Raw genomic sequence first — 20,503 nt, forward strand, 5'->3', positions numbered from 1 at the left:
TTGACTCCAGGTTTATCTTTCTCTAAATCAAGAGCCAATAATTGGGACAGAGAGCGAATCTGAGGGCGTGGCCGGGATATGTGAATCTCACTCAAGTTATTTTTAGAGTTACAATTAAACGGAGGTCTAATTCCTGGGACGTCCGCACATCTTAATTGAAGCGCGCCAGCCCTTGTATTTATAATATGCATTGTAATGGCGACTGTTGAGTTTTCAACATGACCTTGTATTCGACCGCGATTTACAGGCGTCTGGATTTCGGCATAAATATACCGGATGAGTCTATTGAAGGGCCTGGTGAGTGCGCTCCACAAAAAGAAGTTGCAGAAAGCGGTCCTACTCGTAAGCGCAAGATGAGCGAGGTTTTGTCTTCCGAAGAAGACTCCAATTCTGTTTCCTTCGGCGGGAAAGCCGTGAGAAGAAGTCCGCGTCTCGCGGTTAAAGCTTTTAAAGGTCTTCTTGAAAAGAAACAGAAGAAAACCAAAGAATTATCCCAAGAGCAGTATCTTCGGGAACTCAGGACCTCCAAAGAAGTGCAGATATTAAAAAAAGCTGGAGGAAGAAGTCTATCAACTTTACGCTTCGCCGCACTGTGAAATAGAAGCGATATCCGGCCATCACCAAAGTGCAGCTCTCAGCGTCTATCCTCGCAAGAAGAGGACCTTCAGTGAAAAACTTGGCACGTACCATCCAGTAAGATTACTTTTATGTCCATCAGGGCATTATAAATTACAGGTATTGATCCATAAAACTGTCGACGAAGGTCAAGTTGACTTGAACGATCGATTGTCTGTGGAGCGAGTGATTGAGGTTCTTCGACCACATTCAGGTTTTGTTATGTGCCCTGGAATTTCAGGCTACGATGCTATCTTCGCGGATATTCGCATTCAACTATCAAACGTGAAAGAATAGCTTTGGCCTTGGAGACACATAAGTGCTAGAAAGTGCAAGTTGTGGCACAAACCGAGGAAGCTGGATTTGGCCGACGAAATGTGCGACATATGCAGCGAGTGTAGACTTGCGAGGAGACAAATGCTTGTTGTTCGTGACAGAAGAACGAGCTTGTTAGAAGAAGAGCGCATTGAAAGACAGCAGGCGTCATCCAAAGTTAGATTGTCCCGCTTGAGCTCGGAAGCCAAAAGTTGAGGCATGAAAACGTTCGAAAAGAGCGAAAGAATTTGATAAGAATTGCGGAGCGAATGATCAGTAGAACATTTGTGAAAGTCAACCAACAACAGAATAGCGAGCTGGTGAAACTAGTTCAGTCAATTGAATAGTGCAATGAAGGACAAGAAGGTTTAGCGAAAGTAGTGGAAGAGGCTGACAATCACAAGCCCGGTACTGGAGCAGTTATCCGTGAAATGTGGCAGATGGAGAAGGAATCATTTTTCAAGGACCAGGCCAAGAATGGTAAGTCAAGAATTTTAAGTTTCCTTTTTTCAAAAACACAAAGTAAACATCATTCATTACCATATTTCACCAGAGTTACGATATGATACTTAAAGGGTCGTATTTCTTTCATACTATTTTATAAAACAAAGTGTGGTAGTAAAGCAGGTAGTTTGTAAGACAAATTAACGCACATGTACAAATGTACAATCAGTGAAAAAGACTCTTTGATACCAGTTGATTAACAAGTAAAGTGATACTCATTATGCTACCCTTTTAAATTGAAATCATTGGTCGGAACCTTAAAAAACGCTCATCAGAGCTCCGGCTGCGTTTCCTTTTGCCTTAACTATATCTATATAAACTATGTACGATGAATGAAGATAGGCAATAAATAAATGTATCTGTCTAAAGCAGAGTGTTCTTTTTCGATTTTAAGAAAATAATATTCGTTCGCTATCCGGTTATTTACATGTCGGCCATGTGCATAAATAATTTTTTTTCTGTTTATGTCAGTCCCCATCGAGTCATTTCTTTCTCTTTCTTCTAGAAACGGGAAGACAAAGTAATAAGTGGTCGTCTGCAACGACAAGAGTTGATAAGTTTTTTATTCAATTAATTTTCATATGCTTTTCCAGAGAAATTTTTGCCAGAAACATGCATCAAAGGCATGAATTTACTTGTATAGGGTTGCCCTGTATACAATAGTCCAAATATCAGAACAAAAACAACCAAACAAAATTGCTTGACAATGTGTCATAAACACAGAAAAAAACTCTTGGTCTATTTCTTGATTTACATGTAAAAGAGAAAAGGAGACCATATAATTTGTGTTTTACACAATTTAATGTACTGTACATAAATCACTTTGTGTAATTTCACTTCTTTTATTTAATAGCTCTTGCTATCTATGCCAGAAGTCCAGCAGCATTTCGTGCTGTTCGAGACCTAGGCATCCTGCAAGTACCGTGCACCAAATATCTTCAACGTATCATTAGCAAAAATGCTGATGGGCCTTGGATCCATGAAGGCTACATTGCTCATCAAAGGCAAGAATATGAAAATTTTACCAAAATACAGGTTGATACAGGAAAGAAAAGACCATTGGATACTGGTGTCCTGGTTTTTGATGAGACAAAGGTTAGGAAAAGCAACCATAATAAAGTCTTAATATAAAAATAAATAAATTAACAAATATAGCTGCTGGTTCATGTATTTCTGGGTCTTTTTCTTTTGTTCTTTCTTATAATTATATCAGGCTTTATTTAAAAACAAGTTTTATACAGTAGAAAATCTTTACACTTATAAAGGTCAGCTAAGTAAATGCAGAAAAAAAAACTATGAATTTCTGGATGGCCAAATTGGCAAAAGTTAAACACAGGACAGAACAAAAAGTTAAGTCATTGCTTTAGTGCAATCATCTTTACTGCAAGCAATTTAACAGTTACTTCAACAATGTTGCAATAATTAATTTAGTTGATTTTACCTGGAAGCATTTACTTTACTTGAAACACAGGTGCAGTCAAAGATTGTTTGGAATTCAATGAGTGGGACCATTAGGGGCTATGCTATGAGTCCAGAGGAATTGCCTTGGCTACATGATGTGTATATGAGTGTTGGAGGGGATTATGATCTACAGAAAATCTTATATATCCTTCAATTTTTGTGGAGAGATTAAACGTCAAAGTTTCATGTTATTGGTCCTTATTTCACCTTATTTCATCTTACTCAGTTCGTCTGGTGTACGATCCTTTTGGCATCACTGGTTTAAAAGCAGTTTTCCCTTTCTGGTAACCTTAGCCAGTCAACTGTTGGTGGCTGTCAAGGAAGTAATGCATGTACCCTTATTGCCTCGCTGTTTGGCTTTCAGTTTGGCAAACATGGTCTGCCAGAGTTAACTGCAAGCACCCTACCAAGTCAGTGGATTGAAGTACTAGCTCAGGCAATGTTTGAAGGAAATGCTCTGCATGATCTGCTGTTTGATGGAGAAGCTAGAAATCTTGACATAGAAGATGCTGTGGAGAGCTGTGGAGACAATTTTCATATTTCAAGTTATGATCAAGCCATTGGGTTTGATTTGCAATCAGGAGATTTTTCACCTCTGATCACCACTTTGCAAGCAAGGGCAAGCTGGCAACAGAAGCAAGTGGCTGTTATGATCTCTAGCCTTCACACTGTGGCAGTTCTAATTTGGGAGACAGAAGCCATTGCAATTGTAGATTCCCATTCCCATGGCCAGCGTGGAGCCATGGTAGGCTATGTACCCCATGGACAGGGTAGCTGTCGTGATATTGTAACTTGGTACTCAGGGGTGATGCAAAAATTCTTCAATGAAAATCTAGGCTTGCGCACTCTTACATTTGTTTCTTATGATTGCACGTCGGCCTTTTGCCATAAAAGTTAAACCAAGTTCTTTGACTTTAGTGAATGGGGATAACAGTACATTAAACTTAACATATAAGAGTTTTTAAGGGTCATGTATTGCTTGCCCTGCAAGCAATTACATTTTTGCTGTATGACTTGGCTTGCAAAAAGAGAATTTTTTCACAGGTATGCCACAGCTCATACAGGCAAATTGTAGCCCCTGGTGGCTGGGTAGAATGTGACAGGTGTTAAAGAAGGGAATTTTTCAATGTAGATCACACATGCAGATCGGGAGCATCACATAACTGAACTGACTGAAAGAAAATTAAGTTTTACTAGAGATACTTACCTTAAAAACTGAAGTAAAGAGCGTAAATGTTTTTGGGGTTAGAAATTAGGGCCAGGCTTCCCTTACAAGTTTGTTTTCTTTAGCCCTCAAAATCTCTCTAACCTTAAAGTATGTTTTGTCCTGACCTGTGTGATCACATAATGTCTCCGAGTTCCATACTTTTTACATGAAAATTAATGGAGTCTACCTTTTTTTAGTAATACTAAATGTCTTTAGGTTGTCTCTCAGTGATTGACCATCTTCAACAACTTTACCAGATTTGGCCAACTCCTTCTCAAATTTTCCTCTGAAGAACTCTTTTGTTCTTGTGTTACATAGTTTGTGAAGTATATTACGGTACATCTTATAAATTACAGAAAAAGGATAAGTTGTAGTTAATGCTCCACATTTTCCTATTGACCATTTGAAAGATTTTAACAATTGCTCATCATTATACACATTAAAGTGAGCTACTTCCAAAAAATTGTTTTGTGCTTGTTTAGTTTCCTCTCATTCACGTATTCTGTGATTGTCAAGTCAGCATCCCTGACAAAGTTAAGAAAATCCTTCTTCACAAAAGTCAAATTACCCTCTCATCAAGCAGTTTTAGAGCCTGAGGAGAAAGACTGTTTTTGTCAGATTCTTTAAGTTTCTCCAAAATATCCAGTTCAAGCTCCATGTCAATCCTGCTTTGCGAAGTGACCTTTCTCTTGCCTATCTTTGCTGACAGGGTATCTTTTCTTAGTTTAATCGTTTGACAGAGAGCTGCCCCTGACATTCTGTACAAAGTAACATCATCCTCTGGTAAAATGCTCAGCTGAACCTGATCTACAGGCTTAGCAAGATTGTACGATTCGGACTGGGCGAAGTCGTAAACAAGAGAGTGCACAATTCTTGTCATGGCCCGAATTGTAGCGGATGAATGGTTAATGGACAAGTCGGTAAACACTGGAGCACATACCTCTGAATTTTTTGATGAACCTTCCAAATAGCTTGTTAGAGTGTTCATCCAGCGCAATGTCAAATGAAGTTTGCGGTCTTTCTTTTCTTCCTCTGCAACTGCAGATACATGTTCCATGTACACCGAAAACATGTGATCCACCAGATTTCGCAGCTCGTTGTAGCGAGCCTCGAGTATTTCCTCCATAAGCTTTCGATGGGTTTCCAAATGTTTCATGGCTGGTTGTTTACAAAGCTGTTCCAATAAGAAATTCCAGCACATGGGACGTTTACCGTCTAGTTTCATTATAACTTCGTCTAGTTCATTTTTTGTCAGCGTCTTTGTTGCTTTCTTTTTCTGATTCCCGCCGCGATTTGCTTGATACTTTTTAGTGTTTTTGTTTTTGTTGGAATTACTGGTCGTGCTGCACTAGTACCGGGAACGACTTTTTTGCGCGACGATTAATATTCCCCGCTCTCTGTCGGCTTTTCGCTTTAGGTTTCTTTCTTCCACCTTTATTTGGTGCCAAAGGTCCTGCACCGAAATCACTGTTGTCGCTGTTATCGTGCGTTGCGCTTGTTGAAGTTGAAAGTTCGCTATCAGCATCGCTGTCTGCGCCGGACCTCAGTTCCTCCTCAAAGTCTGATATTTCATCGAGCGAATCATTCTACTCCAAGGAAATCGTAGAATCAACCTCTTAATATAGATTATCGGCATCATCTTTTAAGATAAAACCTTCCCGTGGATAAGAAAATCGCTCTCATCGATAAATCTCACCTCCACGCGCGACGCCTTTTTTTTCTCACATCTTTTCTTGGATGACTCTTGACATCACCGATTAAAGTTTGCGGACCTCACGGAAAACCAACCTCTGATAAATGCAAGGGTCTAAATAACTTTAGTGAAATTCACATATCCCAAGGGCCTGACTGGGCGTTTCCGTCTCTGTCCCAATTATGGCTCTTATCTAAATTTACTTTGTTAAGCTGAGTATAGATACAAAGAAGGTAAGAAGTGATCTTATGTCTTCAATCGGTGAGGGTGAACTTTCTATAGGCAGAAACGTTTTGGGACATTTTGTATGTACTGCCTACGTAAATCGATTTCTCTTTGATCAGTGCTTCACTAAGTGAATCATTTAGGTGAATATTAGTAACGGCTGGAAACGGTTTTCTCTGTGTAGAATACTTGTAGGCTCCTCGATTTTTTCCTTACTCTGATTATGAATAGCTTCCTGGAAATTAACTGATTAAGTTAAGTGAGGTTCTGTCTTCACTCGCATTTTGAGATTTTTGCCACCTCGGTGTCAGCCATTAATCATTAGGAAGCTCTAGCAACGACGACGGCGACGGCAACGAGAACGGCAGAAAACAATAGGCTTAATGAGCAAAAACAATCGCCCTGCACGTCCGTTTAACATTTTGGTACATTTCTTTGCCGTTCTTGGCAAAACAACAACCTGAAATAACCAAACTTTTAGGTTTTCTCGAGAACGTGAACGCGTGACGGTTAATTTTTCTTTCTTTCTCCTTACTTTAAAGCGCCGTTCGTAGTGATATAGTCCCTGAATAGTTCGCCAGCATTTTCCAAGTGAAACACATCGGAATAACCTCGAAAGAGTTACAAATGTTTGTATTCATTATTGTCGCGAAATATATTATTTTTCCCCGCGCTAGCAATGACCGCTCGGGCGGAAAAAAAATTCTTGCGAAGCGACTTGCTGACGCTATCAGCGTGCACTATCGGGATTTTGAGCACGCGTACGTATATTGAATTTTATTGCGCGGCTCTGCTAGCTATGTTCTAAATTTAATTAGGCACAGCTAGTTTACATCGGCGTTAATGTGTCATCTCTTGCTCATCGATTTTATCATTTTCTGTTCATGTCATATTTTAAATATTTCATAATTTCCACTGTGAGCTTTTACTTATCAATTATGTGATTACTTTTTTCACACATTGCTAATTTTAAGGGCCTCACTGAAACTCGCTATGGCGAACTGGGCTCCCCTCTTAAAATATCTTTTAATAATAATTATAATGATGTACACCGTGAGTATATACCTTCGTTAAGCCATTGTAACCGGCGGTCAGAACAATCAGTGCAAGTGTGGTGTGATCACAATGTTCTCGTCCCGGCGACTAGTGATGCTTTTAATGAAGTTTTGGACAGCTTTGATGAGCAGTGAAACAGTTTGCTGAAGAACAAGGCACGAATAATTTAAAGAAGAACGTTTACATGAGGTGAATAAACTGATACGAATGATCTTAGCCAGACCCAACAGTAAACGTTTCTAAGCCCAAGCAATTATTTAAAATTATCTTTACTGTTAAATAGTGATACAGTGCGTCTCGTGCATTTCATTTATCGCGTAGATACATGGAGAAAAACAGCCTCGTAACCCTGCCACCGGATCAGTTCCAAGGCTTGTCCAAATATGAACGAGATGGCGGACGGAAATTATAACTAACTGCACTAGTAAAAATTCTTGACCTTACGCGAGATATCTTACCATCTGTAATCAATGTTCATTAGCGGCTGTCGTATTATTTGGTTAATTTCAATTTTCTGTTAGGGGATGTGGGATTGCGAAAAAAAAAAGAACACATACCTGAGGAATAAGTAATTCTAAATTATAAGCTAAATTGTATCACATGTGTGGTGTGACACAAAAAGTGACTTATTCCTTCACCCTTGTTCTGCTTAAGGTTTCGTTGAATTACTCAAACTAGTGTGCCTTGGCTGGCTTAGATTCAGAGACCTTAAGCTTGGAGGTTACCAGAGTCACGTATGACGTTGCTCGAGTTTGAATTTGCTATTACATCCAAGATAGCAACTGCCAACTCTGATCTCATTGGCATGATGTCACATGACAGAAAAAAAAGACAATTATGAAAATGATGTAGCAATTCTTTTCCATATATGAATCAGCGCGTATTCATCCTCGGATTAAGCGAGGCAACCGCTAACTGCCATTACCTAATTTTTTTAAGTAGTCCCAAGCAGTGAGGTATTTTCAATATCCTTTTTGGTGTCACATAATTTATAAAGATATTTTTTTACAACAAGACGCGGAAGAGTTGATAAAGCTATTAGAAGTTTTTTTTGCAATGGAAGTTTGCTTCTAGAGTTTTATGTACTTTAAGTAATAATGATCTGTCTTCTTTGTCGTTCAAGGGCTGTTTATGAGAACAATATTCAGTACCTACAGCGTGGAGTTTTTAAAGGCTTAACGAACATGCAGCTTATGTAAGTCTCTGTTTCTCATTAGCATTTTCAATCGACGCTAAGGAAGCACTGGAAAACTGGGGTCTTGTGAGAGTGCAGTCGTCGGCATGTTCTGCATCTCCGTTATTTGAGTAGGTTGTGTCAAAAGTTACACACGAGTGACCACGATTGACAGCAAATGACCACGAGTGAACATTAACAACCAAGGGTGAGCAAGAAGTTATATATTTGGCTGACATCATAATCTTATTATCATCAGGTGACTCCATCCAAAAACTTGCGACTTCAACGTAGATAGACCATTCATGGAGACTGACATTTGCAAACAATGTATCACTTCCTTCATTGAAAGCGTAGTTCCCAGAGCTATTTCGCTGTCAAAAATTGTTGCCCAATTAGTCCGTTTCCGTCCAGAATCCCGGCAGACAGAAGAAATTAAGTTAGGGAAATGAATGGGAAGAAAACGAGCGATAAATACCAAAAAATACGTTAAAATATAAAATAAAAGATAAAAACAAAACAAACCAAAAAAAAAGCAAAGATGCAAAGTTGACAGAGAAGACTCTTCTCTTCGTCACGGTGACGAGTGATTGAAACCGGATAAAAGGTTCGTGTGGTGGGAAGCAGGAAGATGACACAACTCCTTCCTTCCTCTAGTTACTACTTACTAGTTACTCTTGTTCACACGAGTCACTAATGGCAAGTAGTGGTCATTAGTGGTCGCTCATAGTAACTCGGAGTTACTCGTGGTTACTCGTGGTCACTCGTGGTCACTCGTGGTCACTCGTGGTCACCACGGTCACTTGTGATTACCCATGGTAATTAGTGGTCAATCGTGATCGTTCGGGGTTCACTCGTGGTCATTTGTGGTCACTCGTGGTCATTTGTGGTCACTCGTGCTCATTCGGTGTTACTCGTGCTCTCTCACAATCACTTATACTGGTTTTTTTTTTTAATATAACTTTATGTTCTAATGCGGTAAATGGTTTGAACCCGGGGGTAACATGTGAAGGTATAGTCTGATCGTCCGGGTGAGTGTAGTCCTGAGAAGGACTGTTGTCGGTGGCAGTGACTGACGTTTCGACAACCTGTGCGGAAGTCATCATCAGAGTCAAGTGAATGATTGTTGTCAGTAGAATGTTTTTATTCCAGTTCGTGTGAAATGATCGGTTGGTTTTGCCGTGATGTTATTGGCTGTAAGACTCAAGTGACGTAAGTCAGTCGTGATTGGTCTGTTTCGGTCTGTCGGTAAAGTTAGGTTGTTCTTTTTCGGTCGTTTGTGATGTTTATGTCGTGAATGAGTCGTTTGTATGGGGCGGGTAGTTGTTGACATCTGTTTAGGGGAGTCTGTTCTAAGTTAGTAAACCAGCTTTCCAGAGTCAGTCGTTGAAAATAGTCAGTGCTGTAGGTTAGGCATTGCGCAGAGTCCCAGTCAATGTTGTGGTTGGTAAGTCGATGGTGTTCAGCAATGTGATTGCTGACATCACCTTTCCTCGTCGCCCGTCTGTGTTCAGTCAGTCTTGTTGTGAGGTTTCTGCCAGTCTCACCGATGTAGGAGGCTTGGCAGTCGGAACAATTGATCTTATAAATCGTTCCCTGTCTGTTCCTCGGTTCGTCTTTGTCTTTAACGTTGGTTAGTAACTGACGTAGTGTGGTGATGGGTTTGTGGGCGACGCGGATATTGAAGGGTAGTAAGATGCGCGAGATGTTTTCAGACATGCCTTTTATGTACGGTATGGTTGCTGTAGTCGTGGGGGTTGCGGTGTCGTTTGTTTCGTAAAAACACGGTGAAGGTAAATACCTTCACCGTGTTTTTACGAAGAACAACTACAACAACGACTTCATCCGACGAAACACTCACCGACCCACTACCACTACCGAAACAAACGACACCGCAACCCCCACGACTACAGCAACCATACCGTACATAAAAGGCATGTCTGAAAACATCTCGCGCATCTTACTACCCTTCAATATCCGCGTCGCCCACAAACCCATCACCACACTACGTCAGTTACTAACCAACGTTAAAGACAAAGACGAACCGAGGAACAGACAGGGAACGATTTATAAGATCAATTGTTCCGACTGCCAAGCCTCCTACATCGGTGAGACTGGCAGAAACCTCACAACAAGACTGACTGAACACAGACGGGCGACGAGGAAAGGTGATGTCAGCAATCACATTGCTGAACACCATCGACTTACCAACCACAACATTGACTGGGACTCTGCGCAATGCCTAACCTACAGCACTGACTATTTTCAACGACTGACTCTGGAAAGCTGGTTTACTAACTTAGAACAGACTCCCCTAAACAGATGTCAACAACTACCCGCCCCATACAAACGACTCATTCACGACATAAACATCACAAACGACCGAAAAAGAACAACCTAACTTTACCGACAGACCGAAACAGACCAATCACGACTGACTTACGTCACTTGAGTCTTACAGCCAATAACATCACGGCAAAACCAACCGATCATTTCACACGAACTGGAATAAAAACATTCTACTGACAACAATCATTCACTTGACTCTGATGATGACTTCCGCACAGGTTGTCGAAACGTCAGTCACTGCCACCGACAACAGTCCTTCTCAGGACTACACTCACCCGGACGATCAGACTATACCTTCACATTTATGTTCTAATGTTTGTCATTAACGAGTTACCCTTTCATTCTATCGTCGTTTACAGAAGCTTTTACTTCAACAAAATCCGCACAGTGAGCAACGAGCAATTTAAAGATATCGCGCCAAGTATTCGATTCCTGTGAGTATGAACAAACTACTATTATTCAATGCGTACGTGTGATTAAGCTTCACCGCGAGTGAATTCCAAATTCAAAGGAGACAATGCCCATAACTCTCGGATTAGCGTCCCTTCCCCCATCTTTACAGACAAGTAATGCAGTCAGCCTAATCATGCAAGTTGAGAATTGCACTATTCCCGCTGCCCATAGATACCTTTAAGAGTATAAAACCGTAGTGGTTAAACTAAGGATGGGCTTTGTATATTAATGCACCGTTATACCGTTATCACGCACAAGTTTTCAGTATAATCCTAAAACCAATCAGATCTGGCCACCGAGAGCTTTTAGGAAAACTAAATTAGGGTTTCTTTTCAATGAAAAGTCCCCTCTCAAGTAGATTACAGTTGTAATATGGCATGTATACACATTTCGAGATATTAGGCATGTTTTACGTACTCAGTAACGAATTATTCTTATTCAGATAAGTGTGACTATGTTGGAAAGGGGGTCTTGGTTACTTACTCTCTCGTCTTCTAAAATGCCCTTTTTTCCCATTACTTAGGGTCCTAACTGAATGGTTAACAACGAAATTGAGGCAACTTTGTTCATTGACAATGGTATACTATTCCGTTCCTTCATGCCCTCTAAATCCACCTTTTAAGAGCTACAAGTCAAAGGGAATTTGTTCGATTGCTCTCAAATTTTGACAGTAGCTGGTTTTACATATAAGCAATAAAAAATGTCTCCGAATTTTTTATCTCTAGACACTTTATTTTCAAGAGCAATTTTTGTACGATCACTCCACATTTTTTTTAATCCTGTTTCGAAAATGTTCTGTAACCTGTCACTGAAATTGAATTTGGCACATCGCAGACATGTCTTTTTTAGCGCTTTGGCCCCGGTAACGGAGGAACACATTAAATTAGGGAAAAACAAAATTCGCTTTGACTTGTAACGTTCAAAAGGTGATTCGGGCACTCGTATTTAGAAGTCGTGGAAAACTCGATAATTCAATTTTTTTCAAATTTTTTGCTATTCTCTGATAGCCAGTCCTATAAGCTCTAATTTGATATGGGGTTTAGAAATCTACAGTTTGAACCGGACGCGCTACTTCGCTGGCACGCGAGACACCCCTGAAGGTGCTCGGTAACCTTAAGCCGAGACGGAGCTGCTAAATTTGCGAAGCGAGTAAGCTGCGAAGTACGATACGCTAAGTTCTTCAAAAGACTGATGAAACGGAGGAACTGAGAAACGATAGAACTGTGGATCGGCGGAGCTGCGGAATATGTTGGGACGCGGAATGACCGAATACATTTTACGCATGAAAAAAAAGAGCCTCAAAAAATGGAATTGCAATAAAATAGGAAAATTATTCATAATTCGCAAGCGAAGTAAAACAAGCATAGGCATGTTGGAGCCCAGGGGATTGGAAACCATGAGTCTTTCGAGCTAGCCCCTTTATTGTTATATTAACATTGTTAGCATTATTATTATTATTATTGTTAATACTACTATTTGTTACCATTTTATTACTGGTTGAATGTCAATTGGACAGTATATTCCTGAATCATCTTACTCTTGTGGAACAGGGTAGTCATCATTATGTGGGATGCGGCAGGTTTTCTGTTTAGCCAGTGAGACAAATATTCTCCAACTCTACGTGATAGCGTCTAGCTTTTTTTTAATGCTATTAAAATTTTGCTTCACCAGTGGCCACATACAGTCTTTGACTGTTTATTTTTGTTCTTGATGCCTTGCATCTTGGTACGACGTATTCTGAGTCTTAAATTCCAGCAATTCTTGGGCTATTTGATGGAAAAGTGTGGACGAAATCAAAACAATGAAGGTACGTTTATTGAAAACCATGTTTTTTGGGAAATAAGGATTATCATTTTGTCGTGCATTGAAGACGCGGTTTCTCAAAACAAACCTGTTCTACTGAAGTTTACGTCAAAATATACTTAACGTTGACATTAGATCAAGTAATGTTTTGTACAACCTCAGTCTTCCGAACAACCACAGGCATGAGAAATTCAGTTCTCACTTTTAGCAATGCTTAGTTCTTATCAACCGAGCGGGAGGTCTGTGTAGGAGAATCTTGACCAAGGTCACCAGTACAGACCTAATGCGACCTGGCTCGGTTACTGAAGATGTTTATCATATGGCTGTGTCTAGAAAGCAACGGAACATTATATTCTTTGTACCTTTTTTTTCTAGACCGGTCTAGATGCCGGTCTAGATGGGAAAATCTAGACCGCTTTCAATATTGATTTCAGTCAATCAAATTCGTGAATTCAGTAGTTCCCAATCCTTGTGAGACACAGCCATATAATAACTAGAGTTAATTTTAATTAGTTTGATTTTCCTCGGCTGAGGGTACGTTGAGACAACCTGAAGGAAAGTCATCATCAGAGTCTAGCTGAGCGGATTTGCATATTTAAGAGCGGCCCTCTGTGATGTCAGCTTTCATTGATTCAGCTTAGCATTTGTCGTGCAAGGTTGTTTCACTAAATCTCATTAGTTCTTCAAGTCTGATTAAGTTTCATTGTCACGCGATAACCTTCTGGTGATTGTACTTCTGCATGATTATCTTGCATGATTAGCATGCCTTATCTTGCATGATTATCATGTCTTATGAACCAACTAACCCTTGGAGTCGGAGGCCAGGATGAGCGAAGGAAAAAAACACTTAAAATTACCGGAAATTAATTAATGGATAATTACTGAGGCATATGGCATTATGAGAAATATTGCAGCCAGCTGAGGCCTACGGCCTCAGCTGGCTGCAATATTTCTCATAATGCCATGTGCCGAAGTAATTATCTATTATAATTCTTGATCCCCATGAAATCCTATTGTTCTGTGTCTGTGTTGGAGCTTCGATTTTAGTCGCACCTATGCGTGATAATTATGATGCTCATTGCTATTGTTCTTTGTTGTGATGAATATATCTTAGATTTTAATTGTGCCGAGGGTTGTTATTGTAGCTCGTTGTTATAGTTGTTCAAAACAATTCTAATGATGGAATTAATTCGTGCAAGACGTGTAAGACTGCTAATTTGTATACTTTACAAGCCTGAGAATTCAGTCATTTTACTCAGTGCGAACCTGGGTTTAGAAAGAGGATGGATTCGTCGGAAGACGAAGGATTATTCATTACAGAGAGCTCTACGAAGGCAGATATTTCAGTAGAAATCGAAGATAATGTAGTGTAACGTTTGGACTTTTCTGTCAGTGCTTTAATTCTTTATCGACTTCTAAAGGCGGCGTTTCCATTTTCTTTTTTTAAACAGAGCAAAGATTTAGAACGCCAATTACAGCGTCAGAATGCGAGAAATTTGACGAAAGTTGGGTTTCAGACGCCAGCCGCCGGAAATGGGTGTGGGTTTTGAAAGCCTATGAGGAGTGGAAGAAGCAATTTTAATTAATAATGGTAACCTGCTTACTGCAATATTTTTAATATTGCAGCCTGCACACTGCAATATTTTTTATATTGCAGCATGCTCATTTAGCGCGTTTAATTATATTACCCCTAATGATTTCCCTGCTAACAAAAAGGACCTCCTCCGTTTTCCTCATACAGTTGTTTTGTCATCTTAAAGACTACAATCGTTGATTTGATGCAGAGAGAGAACAATAGAATTTCATGGGATCAGTAATTATAACCCGTTAATAGCCGTCGGACGTCTCATTTAAACGACGAACTTGACGAACTTGGGAGATGGCGAGAGGACGTGTTTTACATTTCTCCTGCTTTTATGCTTTTACACTGTTCTTATTATTTACACAATTCGCTAAGAGTCGACCTGCACTTCAAGAAAATAGAAAAACCCTTATCTTGAAGGATTTTTCGTGGTCAAGGCGACTTCTCATACTCGAATACACAAGCCTCTGCAATCAATGGAAGACGAAAAAGATCCGCCATCTTGATCTGATGTTATATGTGAGAGGTTTTCATGCGACCAGGACAAGTTACTATGCGAACTCGCACTCTACATTCCATCAAATGCGACTCTACAAAAGCGGGGACATCGACTTAAATCCTGGTCCAGATGAATGCTCAGTCTGTAACAAGCGTGTTGCTCGAAACCATCGAGCGGTGAGTTGCGATAACTGCAGCTTGTGGTGTCACATAAAATGTGCCTCGATCAAACCAAGCGAATACAAGATCTATCAAAGCCTTCCCTCATTTTCCTGGTGGTGTCCTAGATGCCTTTGGTCCCTTTTATCTTTTGACAATGAGACAAATCTAGATTGCTCGCTTAACTCGTCCATAACTACAATAATTATGTTACGATGATGTCCACGAACATGAAAATCTTTATCCATCACTTAAAGCGGACCTACAACTACCAGGTCTGAAGATCTCACACATTAATGTAAATGGTCTTCTTAATAAGTTACTGGACATCAAAGCTCTACTATTTTCGATAAATTTCGATATTCTAGCCATAACTGAATCCCACCTAAGCGCGGATATTTCTGATGATGAAATTGCTATTACTGGCCATGGATATAAAACTTCCCGACGCGATCGAAACGATGGCCGAAAAGGTGGTGGCGCGGTTATCTACTTTTGAAACATATGTGTGAACTGCGGTTATGAGACGTATATGAGAACGATCCTTCGCAGTAAAGCACTATTTGAGCAATAAAGCTCAAAATAGACCTTTTTCAGGTCTGATTTTCACTATTGCTCAAATAGTGCTTTACTGCGAAGGATCGTTCTCATATACGTTATCTACTTTGCTGAATATTTAGATGCATATGAGCGTAAAGACATTGATATAAACAACTCTCTAGAAGCTGCATGGATTGACGTAATGGTAGCGTCACAGAAACTTCTAGTTGCTTCTGTGTATCGCCCACCTGATAGCATTACTTTCTTAAACCGTTTTTCTTCTACGTTGGATCGTATATGGATGAAACGAAGCAATATAATTTTACTGGGGGACTTCAATTTTAATCTTTTGCCAAATGCTCAGGACACAAGTTTTTCGATCTGGAAATTCCGTCAACTATTGAATAAATTTAATCTAAAGAATGTCATTAATAAAGCAACAAGAATCACTGACACCTCCACAACGTTAATTGATCTGGTAATCTGCTCAGACACTTCAAAAATTTCTCACCAAGGTGTTTGTGACTTGGGAATTTCAGATCACCACTTAATACATGCGGTTGTAAACCTCAAAAGGAAACGTCAGAAACCAACGCTCAAAACAGTCTATGATTACAAAAAAGTAGATCTTGACTTATTAAGAACGGACTTTGCTGCTGCCCCATGGGGTATCTGCAGTATCTTTGACGATCTGGACGATGCTACTTGGGCTTGGGAGTGTTTATATAAGGACATAATGAAATCTCATATTCACGCTCGACGAGTAAAGATAAGAAGTGGAAGTCTACCTTGGATGAACTCTTCCATACGTAAAGAGCTGAACAAACGCTATAAACTGCTTCTTAAAGCACAGCAAACACCGAAGGGCTCACAAGCCTGGATAGATTATAAGAAGGCAAGAAATCACTGCAACAAACTCCTTAGATCAGCGGAATCAAATTACTGGCTATCAAAATTTAACGAGACAACCTCTGCTAAAGATTTTTGGAAGACAGTAAGATCTTTTGAGGGAAAGCGAACAACTACGAATATCGGTCCAATTAAAGATAGGTCAGGAGTGATTCATTCAGACGATACATCAAAAGCCATCGCTTTAAATTCCTTTTTTGTTAATGTTGGAAATTCCCTTTCGAAATCAACACAAGATTCTTTAGCAAACTCTCCTTGTCAGTTTGCAAGAAATATCAGTGTCTCTCTTTATGACATAACACTTAATAAGGATCTTCTGAAATCTTCTCTGAATCGTTTGAAACCTGGCAAGGCAAGTGGACCTGATGATATATCTAGCAGAGAGTTGAGCCTCATTGGAGATGCATTTTTAGATTACTTTATGCCACTGGCTCAAAGACGTATTTTGGAATGCAAATTCCCGAGCCAGTGGAAACAGGCACAAGTGAAGTGTCTTCACAAGAAAGGGAACACTCTTGACTGCGGAAACTACAGGCCGATTTCCCTTCTCAGCATTCCGGGCAAGCTGTTAGACAATGTAGTCAGCCAACAACTTGACAACTTCTTATATGGCAACAATCTAATTTCAATAAATCAATGGGGCTTCAGAAAAAGAGGCTCACCTGAACTTCTTTTACTCTCATTAACAGAACAATGGCGTTTAGCCCTGGATGAAAGCAATATTATTGGCGTAGTCTTTATTGATTTTCAAAAAGCGTTTGATTGCGTCAATCATACAGTTCTCAAGGATAAATTACACTCTATAGGCATTACTGGCTCCTTTTACGATTGGCTCCTAAATTACCTTGAAAATCGAAAACAATTTGTCACCGTGAATGGTTTAAACTCAGAATTGTTGGAAATAGATACTGGTGTGCCCCAAGGGTCTTTACTTGGTCCCAGACTTTACAGCATTTATTCAAATGGTCTACCCGGAGCCACCAAGAACGCTTCCGTTGAAATGTTTGCAGATGATACCACAGCTTACTGCATTGGAAAAACGGTTGATGAAGTTTTATCTAATATTCAGAAAGCGATAGCCGACATAAACAAATGGGCTAAGGATAACTTCATGACTGTTCATCCTGTAAAAACGGAATTGATGTTATTATCCAAGTCAAAATTTATCGGCCCCTTACAGAAAATTTGTTTAGGGCCTAGTGAGATGTCTTTTGTTTGTAAAGCTACATGTTTAGGGATTCATATCGACAGTAATCTCTCTTGGTCGCAACATGTAAAAACTTTGAGCGCACGATTCTCAGCAAGACTGAAGAAACTCAAGAATTTAAAAGGCCTCGACAATCACATCTTAGAGTCAATTTATTTTAAAGGTATTATTCCAAGTATTACATATTCAATTGCATTATGGGGATCCTCAAAGTCGCTTCAGACCCTGGAGGACATTTACATTAGAGCAGCGAGATTTATTTTTAACATAAAGGAATCTACTCTCAACACTGAAGTCCTGGCAAAGACAAAATGGAAATCCTTATCATACATCTACAAAAAGAGAATTGCAACTATAACTTATCAGGCATTTTACAATAGAGCTCCGGCTGGTATAATCTCTCTATTTACTAAAAAATCTCCGTCAAGAAATCTCAGGGACGGTCTGAAACTATACGTGCAACGACCTAGAAGTAATTTCCTTCGATCTTCCTTCTCTGATCGAGCGTCTCTTTTATGGAATAACTTACCCATGTACTTAAAGAGCAAACCGAACGTTGTTTCTTTTAAATCTGCTCTTAAAGCCAAATCTGACATTTTAGATAAAATAACATTTGATGGTTTACAGGGAATAAACAAAGAGATTGTGAATTACATATATTAATGCTATTTTTATTATTATTTTCCTTTATTTATTTATTTTAACGCTACAGTCAATCGACTGTTGATTTTCTTACTGGTATTATAGTTTTTTTCTTACTCATTGTAAATAATTCTTAAGTTTGTTAAAATTAATATTTAAATTGTTGTAGATATATTTAAATTTGTAGGTCCACATCAACTTTTTAGCTGCCTTCTTGTACTGACCTACATGACAAATAAAGTATGTATGTATGTATGTATGTATGTATGTATGTACAGGGTTACCCGGTAAAGTTCAAAAGAAATACCGCTGATGTTTATGGGAGAAACTACCTTATGAACATTGCTACCTGCTATCATAGCTGTTGTTTTAATAAATACTGTCAAGAGAAAGTGCATAGGAAGTAGCACTTATAGTACAGAGCACTTTTTATTTTATAACGTTTCACTCTCCAGTTCTAATCCATCGACAGGCAGAGAGCGATGACAGTGATGACAGTGATAACGAATCGAAAGATCAAAGTGAGCATGAGCAAAACGCAGAGCAGACCGATCGTGAAGAGCCTGGAGAGAGAGATGAGACTGAACAGGATGAAAAACCAGAGGAATACCACAAAGGCCAATATGAGCAGAAAAACGAACCTAAAAAACGGGAAAAAGAATCTGAACAACAGCATGAGGATGAAATGGAAGACGAGCCTGACAAGCAAGAAGAAGAATCGGAAAACGACTGCATAGAGTCCAATGGATAAGATGAAGATGACATTGAAGATGAGCCTAACAAACAAGACAAAGAACTTAAAAAGGACTTCGAAGAATCTAAAAGGCAAGACGAAGATGGCATGGACGATGAAGCTGGGGAAGGCGAAAGATTAATCGCGAGTAAGGGTATGTATACTAACCCTAGCCCCTGCTTTCTTTGATAAAGGAAATAAGAATTCTGATGTATTGAGATCTTTTTCATCAATTTGGAGGACTAATACTGAATAACATCTCCTCGCTATTCCTCAAACAAATTGTTTGTTTCTACAATTACGTCACCTTTGTTACCCTGCTGAACTACATTCAGCGGTTTACTCGAATAGAGAAAGAACTATAAGCTCATTGGGAAGACTTGGAGCTGTTTTTCTTTCCGCAAAGCGACTCGGTAGCGTTCTCGGGAAGCGCTTTTGCGAGGTTTGCGTTGTTCTACGGTGCCCCACTTTATATAACAAGCTCGCTATGAATTAGTCTGAGCAGAGTGTAAGTATTTAACACAGGGCAAGTTACTGAATGTCTTCTTTTTGCCTTGTGTCATGTTATTATGCAATAGATACACGCCAAGCAGATGATACTCTCCCAGCAGTCTTAGGGCGAGAGTCTCCAAGAGCACCGCTGGCCACGTTTGACGATGACAGTGATCTTGATCAGTTTTACGAAGCGCTGGATGATATAAAAGAAACGAGTGTGTAATCAATAACACTGTATTCACAGATGAGTGCATTCTTCGCGTAACAAATTTAATTTGAGATGGATTAAGTAGTTACCTGTGTTAGTTTTCGTAAATAGTGTCAAAATACAGTTGCCATAAAGTTATCAACTCAAGACTGGCAGATACAGTTACCCATAACATTAATCTCTAAGGGTTTTTTCTTGATAAGTAGTTAACCTTTGAGTTTATATCTTTTATAAAATTATTTCAGATGCAGATTGAATTTCAGTTTAATTAGTGCTAAGTGTAGAAAAAGTAGCAGCGTATGGAGTTGTTTAATATATAGGGTCTGATTAGAAAATCAGACAAACTTAACAGACTGATAGAGAAAAGACTATTGTCACTCCTTATTTACTTGTCATTTGTTAAAACTGGTGAGATTTTAAGTAGATGGCTGTGTTGTTTGGCAATGCTAAGCCATAAATCGTATTTATTCGATCTAACGCTGATGTCATTACCTTACTTATGAATTGTTCAGTTCAATCTAAACATCTGAGACACTCAGTAGATGGCTGTGTCGTATTGTAATGCTAGGTCATGAATTATAATAATTTAATTTACTTATGATTTTTGAAATTCAATATTAACGTCTTATCATATATTTTGTAGATGGCTGTTGTGTAGCAATGCTAAGCCATACT

General features: G+C 39.3%; 1 pseudogene; it reads left to right on the top strand.

Annotated features, from left to right (window-relative positions):
* Nucleotides 1-218: 218 nt before the first annotated feature.
* Nucleotides 219-4,422, top strand: LOC148742930 (uncharacterized; annotated as a pseudogene).
* Nucleotides 4,423-20,503: the final 16,081 nt, after the last annotated feature.

This window comes from Stylophora pistillata, chromosome 1 (genome assembly GCF_964205215.1).
Source record: "Stylophora pistillata chromosome 1, jaStyPist1.2, whole genome shotgun sequence".
Classification (NCBI taxonomy): domain Eukaryota; kingdom Metazoa; phylum Cnidaria; class Anthozoa; order Scleractinia; family Pocilloporidae; genus Stylophora; species Stylophora pistillata.